We start from the raw sequence: 16,419 nt of genomic DNA on the forward strand, positions 1-16,419 counted from the left end.
GTTAAAGCAGGTACATTAAGATAAATCCAACTGGTGCTAGGTCAACAGCTGATGTAAACTGGGTATGTCCACCAGGAAACTAATGCCAGATTTATACTAAAGAAAATGTATCAGTGAAACTCACTTGGGTGTTAACATGTTTTAGATTGAATTGCATGTGTCTGTTTGAAGAAGACGGGGGCAATTAACAGTTCTAATTTAGACAATGATGGGAGAGCAGGTAATACTTACTTTCAGTCCATGAAGTAAGAAGGCCTCTGGAAGGTAAAACATTGGTCTGCAGGTGGCACAAGACTAAGTGGACTCAAGCTTCAAATAGCCCTTGAAGGGAAATAATAAACAAGTGCTCTTTACTTGTCAGTGAATCAATATTTTCTGCTTGGGAAAAACTATTGGTGTTCTTGGAAGTGATGATGTTCTGTATTAAATAAACTCCTTTGGGTATGACTACTGTTTCAAAAGCCAAAACCTGAACAGAGTTTAGCAGCAACTTAGGCAGATATGAGTGGGAAAACAAGTGTCATAAAAGGCTTTCTTATATGGAAATACAAAAAGCTAGCATCAATTCATTCAGCTTCAAACACGTATTTGCATCACTTGAGCACTTATGCTTTTTTTTCTAAGACATTGGAGTACAGAAATGGTCATACAGTAGTGTTTCACACTAAACACTATTATACAATAGCAATATCAGGTGGTTGAGTACTTATCATCTGGAAAGCAAAATGGGACTCCCCACCCTAAATTGAGTATTTTCTACTTAGTTGTATGGGCTCCTTAGATATGCTGAAATATAGAAATCTGTATAAATAACACAAAGTGGGGCGATCAAATAGACAATATGTGGAGGGGGGTAAATGTTGAGTGTCAGTTAAAAACAGAACGTTGGGGAAAGGGGTAAATCTGCCTGCTGGAGCCCCTAACAGCTTATTAAATCTTCAGCATTTTAGTGTGAATTTCTCCTAATAAATTTTTGTATACAGTTTTGAAGAATGTACACATTTTTGCAAGCAATTTCTCCCGATACTATCGTAAGTAATGTGTTCATTTTTATGCAAATCTTCCTCCATTATATGTATTTCAGTAAACATTGGGTGGAGAATGGATAAATTTTAATTATGGCTGTGTTTGGGTTCTCATTTCGAAAAGTAAGAATTTTGATAGATTCAGCTTTAATTGCAAACTGATTCAAATTTCTCTCCATTCCTATTGAGAGGATAAAGTATCAGTAGATGCAGTAGCTCATTTCCACACTGCAAACTTCCAGTTCTTGCATATCATTAATTTGTTCTGCATCCTGCTGAAGCTGATTCTTTAAAAATAGAACAGGGTAGTCTTTGAGGTGCCACTAGGCTCACGCTTTCTTTTCTCACATATGCGACTAGATACTATAGCATCAATACTGAAGCAATTCCAGTTTTTACATGTGAAGGTTAGCTTACAGCTTCAGCATATTATCATGAGTTCAAAATTTTGCATAACACTCAGGCTAGTGTTTGACAGCATTAAAGTGGAGAAATGACAGAAAGTCACATTCTGTCCTAATGGCCTTGAAGGGTGAGAACTATGGATGTATCTTGTATTATTCTGATTTGATTCTGTTTCTAAATAATTAACATAATGTAATGACATAGCAGATACTCACAGTTCCAGTTGTGAATGATAAGATTCGTTTGATGATAATCTTATTGATTTTGACATAAGACAAGAGCGCCTTAATTTTTGGCTTTCTGCAATGAGTGATTCCAGAACAATTGTTTGAAAGATTTTATGAGCTGCATTGTATGGCTGGGATCCAAGTAGCTACTTTTAAGTGTACCCAAAAGCTTGAGAATTCCCAGTGGAATTTTTGGCTTTTTTCCTTTGGAACAGATTCCCCCCCCCATGCAATGTACCAAAACTGCTTGTAAATGTTGCTTTAATTTAGTGTTGGTTGCCATATTGCCAAATTTTGTCCAGATTGTAATCATGCCACCCAGCGCCTATTAGCACCAACAGCTGGCCTAGATCCCTAGCTTTCATATTTCAAAAAGAGCAAGTCTCTAGCCTTTGTATAACTCAAGATATGAAGCAAAAATATGCAGGAACTATTCCTCCTAGTTACATTTTGAGAGTCCCCTTCCTGCCTCTTAGTGTACTTAGCCAATGACTGAAATTAAGGAAGTACTAGTCATAGAGATGAAAAAGTTAAGAGGGACGCACCAGTTGTCTGGACTTCCAGGTTTCATTTCTAATCTTCTTTTTACTTCTCTGCTGAAGACTTACTGCCTACAGAGCACTGTTGAGAAAACCAGAATTTAGTGTAGCTGTGACAGAAGATAGCAGGGAAAACACGAGTTCATGCTGTTTATAACTTACACAATAAAAAGCTTTTGTTTTGTTTTTTGTTTGTAAACATTTGAAAATATTACCCAGCCAATAAAGTTGATGCAAGAGCATGGATTACATCATGGATTGCATCCTGATTTGTTTGCATGGAGGTTATCCATTAAACAGTTATTCAGCCACCAATTGCTATACCACACTTTCTAGTGCATTTTCGTGCCATTTTTTCCTTACTACAAAATGGCCAGTTTTTAAATGTGACTTTGTTGCACCAGAGCACATTAATCTGCTTTAACTGCATAAACCCAAAGTTGTTAGTATGCAATTGAATCCCTCCTGCAAAAAGTGACAGTCTGTAGGGGAATCTATATTGTTAGAATGGTGAATGAGTAGTAAAGGATAACCTTGCAGTTTGATTGGTTGCTTGGTTCTCCAGTCAAAAATACCCTCTGCAAAACATATTTTGGGTCTCAACAAAGATCATTTGACTTCCATTGCCGCTATCAGTCTTCCATCCCAAATCCATTACTTAGTTGCACACAGTTTTATTTTGCATTGACCTGTATTAGCCATATACACATTGCACTTTCCCCAGCATCACGTGACCATACAGTGGAACCTCGAGTTGCAGACGTTTCAGGTTACATACACTTCAAGTTACAGACTCCGCTAACCCAGAAATAGTGCTTCAGGTTAAGAACTTTGCTTCAGGATGAGAACAGAAATCGTGCTCCAGCAGCGCAGCAGGAGCAGGAAGCCCCATTAGCTAAAGTGGTGCTTCAGGTTAAGAACAGTTTCAGGTTAAGAACAGACCTCTGGAATGAATTAAGTACTTAACCCGAGGTACCACTGTACTAAGTCCCAACCGCTTGAAGTTAAAGGCTCAAATTGCAGTCTCTCTTGCCTTTTCCCATATGTACAGTGATATCCTTGGTTATTTCACAAGGGTGCAACAGGTTAAACTGTAGAACCTACATACAGTCTGAAACGGTGTTTGACCTTGCCTTCAGATACCCCCCAAATTTGGCTTCCTATCAACAAAAATGTATGGTGTTTATTAATGCTAGATCATTGTTTCACCTTTGTCTAACATCCTGAAAAGAAGCATGTCACTCCATCAGTTTCATAGGAAAGAGCTTATAAATATATAACTTTTTTCGTTAAGCATCTTCAGTTGGAGTCAGAAAAGGCTAAGCTTCCTTTCAGAAATCCATGTTGCATATTATGCAGAGTGAGTCTTTTGAGTAAGGATGGATGAATGAAGAGGACAATCTCAGTTTATTGTTTATTTTTCCACCCTTAAATCCAGTTCTTCACATCAGTTTATGATTTCTTAAAAAGTCATGGGAATTCATCTACATTTTAGTGCAAATGTTTCCTATTATATATTTTTAATGTGAAAAATTATGTATATCTGGGAAATTGCAAAGAAATTCTCCATAAAACAATGCATGTTTGTATGTTATTTTTACCAAGGTAAAAATTTTTATGCACATTACTCAATATGCTGGAGGACTGTGTAGCAGAATTCAGAGAAGTGTAAATTTCAAAGAGTTGTGTTTCAGTTCACGTATGGTTTCGGAAGGTGCAAATTAGATAAATAGGCCTTCTAATGCAAACTGAATCTAATTTATTCCCCACCTCTACTTACGACTTTTTAAGATGCCTGAGATAAGCTTATGGTTGTCAACCAGAACTTTCTTGCCAGCTTCTAACCCCAGAACCATTTCCTCCATGATCCTATTTCCCAGTCCCCCACTTTCTCTACTTCTATTCCCATACCTTGCTTCCGCTCTCTCCTCCCTAAAGTGTACTGTTAGTGTTGCCATATGTCTGGAATTTCCCAGACTGGCCGGGAATTATAGTTGCTGAGCAAACCTGAGTGAAGCCTGCCTCCCTCGGGTCCGTTCGTCAAGCCATGCCCCCCTAAGGCTGCCATGGACAGGCTCGTTTGAATCAGCGGGTTTGGCGGGAACCTATGAGCCTCCATGGCAGCTGAAGGGGGCGTGCTGCACTCAAAATGGCGCGTTGCATTCAAGCAGCAAGGGAAGCACAGTGTCAGGCCACAACCATTGCTTACCGAAGAGGTATGGTAAGCTGCCATTGCCATACATCTGGAATTTCCTAGAAATACCCGGGATTCGGCCATCTGGAACAGCGTCCAGGCAGGAATCACTGAAATATCCAGGAAAATCCAGGTGTACTGTTCAATGAAGAATAATAGTGAATGTTCTAAAAAGGGTAGGGGAAATACTACATCAAGTTTAGTAAATTATGCTGCAATCACATACCAAGTTAAGAAGAACCAACTCCCATTGTTTTCAATGTGGCTTACTCCCAGGCAAATGGGCATACAAATGCAGTCTATATTATTATTTCACAGTGATATCAGATAGACCTAACTTTTCCAGTAGATCCTGCTTTGCCTTAGTTTGAGTTTTTCATTTTTAAATTGGGAGAGCTGACAAAGAAGGGAAGGCGTCAAAGTGCTCGTTAATTTGTTATGATTTCCTGGGTCTTCAAAAAGAAGTCTTTTGGCATCTTACAGATTTTGTTGGTCTCTGCCACAATGTGTCTGTGAATCTTTAAAGTGTCATGCAAGATTCAGCTGCTGCATGACTCAAAAGTGGTCGGCCCTTTTCCTATAGCATTTAAGAGAAACTTCATGTGAACACATTAATCGTGCCTTGCATTAGAAAAGATTGACCCTGCTTGAAGAAATAAGCCTGAGAAGAAAGAGGGAAACTTTTTATATTGATGAGGACGCTTTCCTTGACTCTCCGTTGGTGTATTCCTTAACTACTAGCCCTCAGAGGGCACATTTTCTCTTGTGAAAATGAGCAAGATCTTATGCCTTTTTGTCACCCTGGGTGTTTTCCCACTGGTGAAACATCAGAACTAATCAAATGTTTAACCATTTTCTGTCAACAAGCTTTTCCTTCCTGTTTGAAAAAGTTTCTCCTCTCCCCCCCCCCCCATCTTTCCCACTAATTTTGAAAAGTCCAGTAAATGTCTGGTTTCTTGAAATGAAAAGGCTGCCGTTAAATTTAATCCCGTTGCCAGAACCTGGGTTAGTAGTAGATTAATAATAATAAATAAAATACTTAAACTAGCCTATCACTTCTTGTCCTGCCCTACTCTCAAAACCAGTTAAACTTAGTATATGAGGAAATTACTATAAACCATTACCAGGGCAATCCTATACTCAGAAGGACTCAGAAGGAAGTCCCATTTAGTGCAAAGGAGCTTACTCCCAATGAAGGCAGTATATGATTGTAGCCTAAGCATCATTTACAACAGGGGCCAAATGCAGCCATCCAGACTTCTGTATCCATCCCATGGAACTCTCTCCAGGCCATGCACCCTCTAGGCCACATTCTTCTCCCTTACTCTCCCAGGCCCTGCTCTGTGCTCTCCTTGAGTGCTTGCCTGGCTGGCATATGTTCTTGAACTCTTGCTTGTCTGAAATGAGTGGTGTGGGGATGGGTGTGTAGAAGAAACCTCTGTGTGGTTGGAACATATAACCCATGATACAAAGATAATACATCCCTTGTTCCTCCTCCTCCTCCTGCCTATCGCCCTGCCTATTGCTGGCATTCGGCCCCCAGAAGGTTACCCACAAGGGAATGTGGCCCTCAGTGTTCCCTATTACTTATTTCCAACCTTTATCTTATTTGATTTAACATATTTATACTGGTGGTTATTTTTAAGAATCTCTCTACAATGCTGCAAACATATCATATACAAAACAGAGTTTAAAATTTTAACAGCACAATCCAGTGCACGCATGCTAAGTAAATTCCATTGAATTCAATGAGACTTAGTCACAGATAAGTGTGTATAGGATTCCACATTAGCTCTTCCCCCCTTAAGAAAAACCAGTGAAACTAGCCAGCACAGGAAAACAACAGCCCCAACTAGCACAGGAACAGCAACATATCAGCAGCTCACTTAACAGTGGCATTAAGCAGCAGGTGCAAGAGGTGTCTTCAAGGCCCACTTAAAAATTTGTAGGGATGGGAAGCAAATGCCACAGATGTGGGGCCACATAATCAACCAGTATGAACACTATTTTGCAGGTGGGCATTTGAGACAGAGAGAAAGCAAGGGTGAAAGGTGTAGATAAAACTTCTAACATGCTCAAGTGTTGTCTTGAACATGATCCCAGGCCCAAGTTTGGTACTCTGTCATTCCTTCTGGACATGCAATACTTGATCGGCAGCCTCAATATTTCATCTATCTACACCTCTTCGGAATACACTGTTTAAAGGGAAATATACCTCTTCAAATATCTGCAGTAACAGCAATGGTCAGAAGACACCACCTGCTTTTCACTCTTATGCCCACAGGCAGTCTCTTCACCCCTTTTAATGAAGAGAAATGTGACTCGGTTTCTTTACATTTTCAGCTAAGAATTGCTTAAGAAGATCTTGAGCAAAGCCCACTCACCCTGCTTTGGAGGCAGCAACCTTGCAGATGCTTAAACTGGGCATATCTAGATCTGATGTCTCTACTGAAATTAATGGAGTAGTCTGTCTAGGTAGGCGGCAGCTGATCACATTAAACACCAGTTAAAGAAATACCACAATTTGATTACAGACTACTGTTTGCAGCCAACCTTTCTTCAACCTGCATCAGGTAATCACCCAGCACCGTCTCTTTCCTCCCCAAATAATAATAATGCATTCCATATGTCCTTTAGAACACCAAGTGCCTGTTATTTGAATACACATGGTATCAGTCCTTAAATTAGAATCTCTTGCAGTCTACCTGAGAAATAAAGCTCATACTGAAAAACAAATATTTTTTCACATTTCATTTTAAGCATATACTTGAGGTCCCTCACCCTGCATATTAAAGCCAATGCCAAATATTGGGAAAATTATTTGTGCTTTTTCTAGGAATTATTTGTACCTTACTGGGGGGGGGGGAGACTTCTACACATATTCTAAGAAGTTGCAAATCCTTTCTTAAAAGCTTGTAAAGAAAATGACACCAACTTTAATGAAAGGATTAGAGTCATGCTATAGCCTGCTGCCATTTGAATAACAGAAATGTGTCTATTTATTTACTTACATTTATATATCTCCTATGCTTCATAACACTGAACTCAAAATAATTTTAAAAATTGTCCAGTTGCACCTTAGAGACCAACTAAGTTTGTTCTGGGTATAACCTTTCGTGTGCATGCACACTTCTTCAGATACACTGAAACAGAAGTCACCAGACCCTTATATATAGTGGGAGGGTGGGGTGGGGTTTTTCTCAGAAGGGTAGTAGGAGATGGGTGATTGACTCAATGGGTATGGTAATCCTGTTGACAGCTGTTAATGACTGCAATTAGTCCTACAGGAAAAAGCAAGGGATAGTATGAAGATGACCAAAAATAGATTTAGCATATGTAATGACACAGTTACATGTGGCTCCCAGGCCATCTCTTGTAGAGGCACTGACAAAATCTAGACCTGCTTGGCTTCAGGAAGGTGGTAGCCTCAGCTGCTATCAAATCATACCCTGTACAGTGGTACCTCAGGTTAAGTACTTAATTCGTTCCGGAGGTCTGTACTAAACCTGAAATTGTTCTTAACCTGAAGCACCACTTTAGCTAATGGGGCCTCCTGCTGCCACCGCGCCGCCGGAGCACAATTTCTGTTCTCATCCTGAAGCAAAGTTCTTAACCTGAAGCACTATATCTGGGTTCGCAGAGTCTGTAACCTGAAGCGTATGTAACCCGAAGCGTATGTAACCTGAGGTACCACTGTATAGGCCCATGTGGCGAAACATGTTATCCTTCCACAAAACACATCTGATGCTCTAACTATAAACACAATTGATTAGCAACGCGTAATGCCTTAATCGAAATGCGGATGACGCTGTGGGTCAAACCACAGAGTCTAGGACGTGCTGATCAGAAGGTCAGCGGTTCAAATCCCCGTGACGGGGTAAGCTCCCGTTGCTCGGTCCCTGCTCCTGCCAACCTAGCAGTTCGGAAGCAAGTCAAAGTGCAAGTAGATAAATAGGTACCGCTCTGGCGGGAAGGTAAGTGGCGTTTATGTGCTCTGCTCTGGTTTGCCAGAAGCGGCTTAGTCATGCTGGCCACATGACCCAGAAGCTGTACGCCGGCTCCCTCGGCTAATAAAGCAAGTATAGCTCCGCAACCCCAGAGTCGGCCACGACTGGACCTAATGGTCAGGGATCCCTTTACTTTTACCTTTGATGCCTTAATCATTATTCAAAAATACGTTTGGGACATTATCTTTATTAAGCCAACTAAAGGGTATGCAAGCTTTTAAGTTGCCCAGAACTCTTCATCAGGCTACATCAAGGTGCTAAGTAGTTCCAATGTGTGGGAGAAGGAACAGGCAGGATAGGTGGTTCATAACCTGCCCATGAGGCAGAGTGATGGGCCCGCCTCAGATGGTGGAAGTGCAAGAGGTGAAAACAGGCATGCGAAATGGGGCTGCAGTATAGAAGGGAAAAGCTGGGGCAATTTCTGGACTGGGCTGACAATTCAAGCTAGTAAAGTGTCTGGTGGAAAGGCCTGGGGAGTTTGCAAGTGGAACAAGCAATGTGGAAGAACCCTCCTAGTCTAGTAAAAATTACAACTTGCTTTTCTACCCATGAAGAAAATGATACAGGGGGCTCCTGCATACCTTGGGCAGCACGAGGTTTCACTTGGCGAATAAGGTGGGCAGCCACCATTCACTAGGCTAATTGTATTTATTGAGAACTGATACTCAGTCTTCAACAAAAAGTTTCCAGAGTGACATACTGGAGCTAGGTGCTCCATGAGCACCAGGCCTGGCACCTGCCCTTGGCATCCTAAGGCCACTGCCCAGCACTGATGCCTGTCCACTCCCTTTCTAAAAGTATTTGGGTTTGAGACTCAACATTTCACTGATGGGGAGGGGGGGAGGCTGCCATTTAATTTCACCACAACGCATGGCAGGATTGTAGAAAAAAATAAATTTCAGCTCCTAGACATGCTGAACTGATTTAGAGCATTGCTCATGCTGCCACTGCAGCCACCAGGTGAGCATTGGTGAGCATCAGGGTCCATTGAGGTAGGAGGAGAGTCAACAAAAGGCACTTGGCTAAGAACCCCCTCAAACTTGGAATTGTCCCTAATGCATGCATCCCCCATCATCAAAGGCTTGATTTCTTCATGATTTCCCCCATTGTCGAAGGGGGAAAATTCCCCATCAGTTTCGGCCTACATATGTGAAGCTAAACACTGGGTAGGCAAGCTTTGAACTAAGCCAGAGAGTTGGTCTATGGGCCTCTGAGAGAAAGACTGCATTATGCAGATTCTGCTGAAGAAATCCAGATTGTGGCAATATCGAGGGAGTTAGTATTCTATAGTTAGATGAATTTAAAAATTCCAACCATCATCATTAATGATACTATAAAGAAGGAAAAAATAGAAATAAATTATAAAGTGGTAGGAGCCTCTCCCACTTTCCCGTTAAATGCATCCCACCAGGATTTCTAATATGCTCTTCTCCAATAGTGCAAAACTAGCTGGTTTTACTGACTCCTGAACATTCGCTCTGCCCACACTTCTTCAAGCCCTTCAGTTGGCTGGTGCCTCGGCAAAGGGGATTACAGCCTGCATCTGGAGATATTTGGCAGCACAAACACCAGCCACCCTCGAGATTGCCAAATTGTAGGCTGGTGTGACACATTGGTTGGAGCATCCTGCAGGTGCTCTCATTTTTGCCTGGGACTGGGGCAGCTCTCCGATGGCTTTGGGCTTGGTAAGTTAAGCTTATTCAGCCCAATGTTTTGGTCCTGTGCCAAACTCAGCATAGCTGCACTACAGACTGATCTGTGGTCCTTGTGACGCAAGAAGAGATGCAGTTGTGAAATGAAACCCTGCAGGTGACATCTCAATGAAATATGATTCCCCCCTCCATTAAAGGGTGTGTTTTTTCCAAAATCCAGTGAAATACATATACTGACTACACTAAACTACATTCTATCCTAATTGCAACAAAAACTAGAATTTCCTCCTGTTCTCAATTTTGTCAGCTGTGTCTAGTTTGAATACTCCTGCTCTCTGCCCCAAGGGTTGAACACCTGGTGATTTTCAAGAGAAGGATTTAAAAGTGGTTGTGAAATATGTTAGCTAACACATGCTAATATACTGTAGTATCTTGTGTAGATAAATGCAATATGGGCATGTTCTGATTTAGTAAGGACGGAACACTCCACTCCTTTAGCCTGCTCTTCATGGAACATACAAATGTACAATGAGAGTGAAACTGTATTGTGAGATATTTCCATTAGCTTTGTTGTGTAAGCTTCCAGTCCTAGATGCAAAGGCAGGGAAGTGGCTGCCCAGTCTACAATTTTCTTCTCTGTTTGATCAGTTACTCTGTTCCATTTGAGTATTGTTCTAACATTTAAAAAACTGAATTTCTATGGCTACGGCTACATATTTGTTTATTATCTTACAATACGCCTTTGGGGATTTTCTGACCATCTTGAGCAAAAGCACAAAATATTTATAATGTAATACTGACAGGTGATACAAACCTCATGCTCATTCATTTGGAATGCTATTTATTGTGCTTACGGGCAACTCCCCACTTGTGTGCAACTATGCACACGCGTGGTACTGGGAATCTGGAAGTGGAACCTGAAGTGGGGAGCACCCTGTAGAGTCCTCATGGCTTGCAACTAGACCCTCCCCAGAGGCTCTCCTTGCTAGCTGGAGGTGCAGCAGGGCTTTTTGTTGAGGCAGTTCAGCTTCCCCGCCTAATAGTTGTGTGTCAGCTGAGCAGTATCAACAAAAGCCCCACTGCCCCTCTGCTGCAAGGCTCCTTCCCTGGAGCCTGAAGAGGTTGTCCTCTATGAGCTATGGGAAGTGTCTCCTCACAAGCCATGAGGACTCTCCAGGGTGTTCCCCACTTACACACATTTTGACTTATGAGTGTAATCTCCCTCTTAAGTCAGGAGTCACCTGTATATACCACCTTTCTCCTAAGGCAGTTTACAATTTTAAGGGTCTCTGAGAAACCAACATTAGTCATGCTGCTAATGAATCCCTTGCAGCTGTGTCTTCCACCTCTAGTTGGTAACTGAAAAAAGGATGCAGAGTGAAGGTGGGGGGGAAATCTGTTGACCCCAGGATGTGCATGTAACAATTGTCACTGTCTTGCACTGATGCCTAGAGGTCTCTGACCACTTTCATGCAGTATAACTGTCCTTAAATGGGTTCATTTCAGACTGGACATTGGAAGACTGGTCTGAAATTAATCTGTAGGGAGCAGAGTTCTCTAATCTGGCAACAACTAATTATATTCTGCATCATCCCCATGTTTTATGAGACTGAGGTGGCCAGTGTTCATAAGCAGTTGCATAAGGAACTCATGTGAGATACTGAAACTCAGGACAGTAATGTAGCCATACACCTATATTCTGGTAGCAGATATGTTTGAAAGTGACTCTCAAGCAGTGTGAAAGTCTGCTAGTTTTAGGTTTGCTTTTGTGGGTCAGATCTTCAATTACCTTATATAATGCTACATATAGCTATAAATGTACACATATAGATTACATAATAGATTTGTCCTTATCTTTAGCCATTTTTCCACAAACACCGATATAAAGAAATTGAACTTTGCAAAATATAGTGACCGGAAAAGAAGACCCACAGAGAAAAGCAATGCACAATGGCAATATTTCTATACAATTATGAGCTATAATCTATAGATGCTTTCTCAATTTTCTTTTTTTTATTCCAAAAATTACTCCCATGTCTGGTGAAACTTTGCCAGCTCATTATTCAGTTGGAAAAGCAGCTTCCAAAAAGAATCTATTTTTATCCCTATGTATTGAAAACCATGTTTTAATTTAGTGGGTTAGCATTCTGCTTAGGCCCTTTAAAAACATGAGGCTCTTGCCATGGTATTTAAATCATCAGTGGGGAGAAAAAGGGTGGGTTTGGGTTCTGCCAAGAATTGGCAATACTCATTTGTTTCACTTTTTGTCGTCACAGGCACCCAAATATCATGATTAGCACAATGGAATAAACACGTGCTCTACAAATACTGTCCATATATTTATGGCTTTGCATAGTTAGAGCTTGAGGAAAAACAGGCATTTCTTTAAAAATTCCTGGGCTGCCACCATCAGCCCTCCTTCACAAAACAGCATCTGGGTCAGAAAACAGCGCGTTCCTGGTTTCCACGCACTCATCAACAAATATAAATGTTTTTGCAATAATCGAGAAATTATTGACCAAAGACAACACCCCCTTTCTGATAAACGGTAGAAATGTTAATACTCTTGGCAAAATTATTTTTGCACTAATTACTGTATCCATCTGCTCCACAAGATTGATTAGACTGTGAAAATGTTTGTTCTCTTCTCTCCTGCAAGGATGGGCCTCTCCTTGGCGCTGGAGGAGTCCTGTGTTGTGTCTGTGCAGAGATGAATATGCAGTTTTAATCAAACTCAAGCCTAGTTCATTTCCACTAAAACCAAGGTATAGCCCTACAGTAAAGGAATAATAAGAAAATATCCAATACATGCAGATAGTATATTGGAAAGTTGGTGTCCCCTGCTCAATTGTTTCAGTCTTAGCGAGAAAGCAGCTTTTTATGCTATGTACAGATTCTCAGTTCCATGGAATATATTGGTGATGGTGAAGTCTACTAAAGAGCCCAGATGCCCATGAAGTCTTTCTCCCACTGGAGCTCAGCTGCAGAAACACAACCTGTATTTCCTTCCTACCTCTTGGCAATGCACTTCCCAAGTGAAGAGCTACATGTCAATTAGCTCCCTGCCTCCATCAGCACCTGCAAAGATGGCTGGCCTGTGATTGGAATATGAATGCCAGCCAACAAGTAAATCCCTTAAAGAGGTGCAGAAGAATAACATCCTCTCCTCCAATTAAGCTGAAATCACTAACTCTCTCTGGATCGCTACTTGCTCTAAGTTCAAATGCCACAAATGGGAAATACACTTTACATGCAATGACAGGCAGGGCTACTGTTGTACAGAGCTTATCTATAGCTATTTGATGTTGGGTCCAAAAGGAATGTGTACAATCAGAACATAAATCTCTTAGATATGCAGAAACAATGAGGAAAACCACCCAGAATCTGACAAAATCAAACATGGCATTAGCTTACCAAGCATAAGACACACGGAAGAAAAACTTTCAAAGAAGGAAAGAAAGCAAGAGATAACCAGAAAAGTAAGCAAAAGTAATGGAGGCCAGATGAGATTCACTAAAGAAAATAATTGTGATGTGGTGAAGATAAAATGGGATTGTGATTAGCAGTGGCTATACAAACTGGACTTGTTCTAGTTAAAAACCTCTCATCATTACAGATGTAGATTGCTTGTGAATTGTGACTTCATGTCATCTGTGATATAATAAAAGGGGGGTGGGTTTGCAAATATATTACATATGATTTCATGGTAAAAACTTAGAATAGGCTGAAAAATTCTAATACTGAATTTCTTAATCAACAATTTTATAAATTACTGGAATGAACTTTTTGTTCAAAAAACATTTTAACATATTATGTTACATCTGTTCATTACATTTATTTCATTTGGTTTAAAATATAAATAAAAGACAACTTAGGAAATATGCAGAACCTGTTGTTTACTGCTGGAAGACTGGAAACTGTCCTCAGCGGCAGTAGAACAAAGTCAAAGGACTTAACTCACACACCGAAAATGGAGATTTGCAAGTAACTCACTCTGGAACTTTACGGTGAAGGATAACAAAATAAAAATAAACCCAAAGGGTACCCAATGAAGTACTGTCCAACCATTCCAGTGTTGTGAAATGGCACAGGTTATGACAGCAAGTCAATAACAGAACAGTTATTATCTTCACAGGGCTAGAACTGGCCCACAGTCTAGTTATTTTTTGCCTGATTATATACTGAAATCATCTTAGCTTCATTTCAGAATTGTCCCTTGGTTGCTTGTCTCAAATATCTTGACCTTTCCGATTGCCATGAGCCAACAGTCATTTACTTAAAGACAATTGACAGATTTTCTCTGCTTATGACTGAGTAACTAAGTAGGCCCAAGAGGCTGCTGAGGCAAATCCATAGTTGTTCTGAAGAGCAGGTTTTCAGCTGGAATGCAACAGCTTTGAAGGAGCCAAGCAATTCTGATTATGTGTTCAAATCTATTTCGACAACACACAATCTTCCAGCAGTGATAGCTGGTGTGGACTAGACCCGGTGGGTGGCTAGGTCACAGGGATGTGGTCAATGAGGTTATGGAGGCGTGGCCAAATTATGGTTTTCTTTCCAGCCTCCTCTCTTGCAAAGATACTTTGGACACTTAAAATGGCATTTGTAAAAAATATTTAGCACCAAACTGTTGCATTATTCAGATAGGGTCCCTGTTGACGCAGTTGCTTCTCATACTGAAGTCTCTCACTGTCCATTTCCCCTATTTTTAGGGGGGGAAACCCTAAAAATAGGGGTAAAATAGGGGGCATCAACCCCTCTGTGTCTCTGAATCTATCTTCATAGTTTAGTTGATCCTTTATGTATTTGAGTGTTTAATTCCTGGTTTTAGCATTGTTATTGGTCCATAATGTTTCAGGACAGACTTGCAATAAGTTACATACTAAATAAATAAACAAGTTTGTTTAGTTAGCAAATAATTCTTCTCAGGTCTGGGCAATGAGGGAAGTGTACTTGTTTTATCTCATGTACAATGGAAGCCACTCAGGGTAAGTACATTTTGTTTCTGTTTCATTTCTATCAAAGTATGACTGTTGTAAACCCTCCTTGTCTTTTGCGGTAGCAGTAGCTGCTCATTAAAATCAGTTTATAACTTGCTGCTTGCAATTGATTTGTAAAAGCACTAATTGCCTCAGGTATAAATGCCCAATTTACAGTACCTGATATCAGAAAAATAACTACCAGTCCCCCAAGATCAGTTATTGGCTGCCCTAGCAGGCTGTTAAGTCATGCCAAGCACCTAATAACCCCAAGGGTATATGGCCGGAGAACAGTTGAAACAACCGCCCCTTTTTCCTGTGTATTGCTTTACACAGTGGCAGTAATTCACTAAATTGCTAGAGCAGCTGTGTTTCCATAACCAACATAGTGTATACGAAGTCAGGGAAATCTGGGTTAAAAAAACGTCAAGGAGAGCATGGCCTAGAGAAGGTCCCAAGGGCCAGGAAGAGAAGTCCAGAGGGCCACATTTGGCCCCAGGGCTTGAGGTTCCCCACCCCTTGGGTAGAAAAGTAATAAATATTTTGATAAACATATTTGTGAAAGAAATGGGTTATCAGACCTTACCCTGTAAGGTCACATGGTCAGGTGGACTGTGATGGGTCTGTAATCCTGTTAGTGTGAGGTATTCATGATATTCAACTCATTTTTCTTCTTTCTCAACTTCATCAGGAGACCAGCACAGGTGCCTGTTCCTAGGTACCAATTTCTGGGTCTTCTACATCAGTACAGAGTTCCAGCAGTGATGTTCTCTTGCAGAAGCAATTTAGTTGAGAGATGCCTATTCCAGCTCTGCAGGATTTCTGCTGCAGTTATTAATACCCAAAGGGCTGTTTTAAGTGTGGCTCTATTAGAGGCTTGCGCTAGAGTTCAGCAACCAGCAATTCTTTTTATTCGGTCTCTGGCTATGCTTTGATATAAGACTTGTGAGAAGAGACTATTTTCCTCATAAACTTTGCAGTTTGTTCTAATAATCACTGTTTTGAAGTATTACTTCTCATCCCATTGTTGATATGTATGCATTATGGATGGCATTGTTGTCAAACATTCAGAATCACAATGAAAAACGCAAGTGAAAAGAAAAGTTGTAGTTGTCTTTTTCAAAGCTGTCTTGAACTGCCTAATTAGTGAATGAGCAACCAAGGACAGTTAAAACATCTCTACATAAAAAATTACAGACGGATTCTCTGCAATAAATGACTGTTTGTCCATATGTGTGTTTACATATGTATGTATGTATCTTCAATGGTGGGTGAAAGAGGCGTCAAAATGAAAGTGGGGAGACCCAACAAAAGCAAGGAAGTTCTGAGCTAAAAGAGAATCCTGGTTGCCAAAACCAATTCCCCTTACTCAACAAAGCCATGCACACCCT

At 40.7% G+C, this 16,419-nt stretch overlaps 1 long non-coding RNA gene across 3 annotated transcripts in view; it reads right to left on the reverse strand.

The window, feature by feature from the left end:
• The window catches only part of LOC309353837, a 68,118-nt gene extending 53,701 nt beyond the window's left edge, over positions 1 to 14,417 (reverse strand). For 2 of the 3 annotated variants that reach the window (XR_014162048.1, XR_014162049.1), the window contains exons 1-3: positions 14,095 to 14,417; positions 2,203 to 2,278; positions 232 to 321 (exon numbers count right to left, since the gene is read on the reverse strand). This is a non-coding gene — a long non-coding RNA (uncharacterized lncRNA). Of the gene's footprint in view, positions 1 to 231; positions 322 to 2,202; positions 2,279 to 14,042 lie in introns of all 3 variants that reach the window. The other variant, XR_014162050.1, reaches the window with a different exon arrangement.
• Positions 14,418 to 16,419: the final 2,002 nt, after the last annotated feature.

This window comes from Podarcis melisellensis (assembly GCF_964234715.1).
Source record: "Podarcis melisellensis genome assembly, chromosome: 12".
NCBI classification, from domain to species: domain Eukaryota; kingdom Metazoa; phylum Chordata; class Lepidosauria; order Squamata; family Lacertidae; genus Podarcis; species Podarcis melisellensis.